This window comes from Chinchilla lanigera, unplaced genomic scaffold (genome assembly GCF_000276665.1).
Source record: "Chinchilla lanigera isolate Chin_1 unplaced genomic scaffold, ChiLan1.0 scaffold00050, whole genome shotgun sequence".
NCBI classification, from domain to species: Eukaryota; Metazoa; Chordata; class Mammalia; order Rodentia; family Chinchillidae; genus Chinchilla; species Chinchilla lanigera.
The window spans coordinates 29,488-30,244 of record NW_004955451.1 but is presented as its reverse complement, the minus strand read 5'-3'; the positions used below and the strand labels follow the sequence as shown (position 1 = coordinate 30,244).

Below are 757 nucleotides of genomic sequence, written 5' to 3'. Positions count from 1 at the left end.
TGCCCTGCCCAGCTCCTCCCCTCCCCAGGCCTCCTCGGTGCCCCCACAGCTCCGGACTGAGCCCTTGGCTCGGGCCATCCTCCCCGCCCACCGTGGCTCCCTGCGCGGTGGCCCCTGCGTGCTCTGCTGCTGGGGGCGGGGGCACATGGGCTGTGGGCAGTGGAGGCGCTGAAGGAGCTGGGGAGGAGGGAGAGATCCAAGCACCCGGCACTGGCTGCGGAGGAGGCCTGCGGGGCTGAGGTCTGCAGCAGGGAGCCGACCTCGCCATCTGCACAGGACCTCGCAGGCGCGAAGCTTGGAGGACCCGGCCAGCACATCGCGGAAGGTGGGCCGTGCGGCAGGTGCGTTGCTGGGCGTAGACCTCATGGGGGGAGGTGGTGACTGTTGTGAATGCTGGTGTGTTGGAAAAACGGGCTCAGGGTGGTCTTGATGTGCCAGGCACGGCGGACAGCAGCCACTTCGCCTGATCTGAACCGGCTGAGTGTGAGCTGGTGCCCAACCGTGCCCGCCGTGTTTCGCCACGCGATGCCCTGCAGTGTCGCCAAGGGACCCAGGGTCTGTCCCTGCCGCCCGGCGACAAGTTGTGGTCCTGCACGTGATGCTGTACGTGTTGTACACGAGAGATCATGTCGCAGGTATTTTTTTTCTGGCCTGACTTCTTAGAGTTGGCATCATTATTTGGAGAGTCGTTCGTGTTTGTTTTTAAAAGTTGTATGCTTTTTCTTTTTTGTAAATTGAATAAATATTTTAGTATTGC

At 61.4% G+C, this 757-nt stretch overlaps 1 pseudogene; it reads right to left on the bottom strand.

Moving 5' to 3' along the window:
* Positions 1-366, bottom strand: part of LOC102030376 — a 14,708-nt pseudogene extending 14,342 nt beyond the window's left edge.
* Between the last annotated feature and the right edge of the window lie 391 nt (positions 367-757).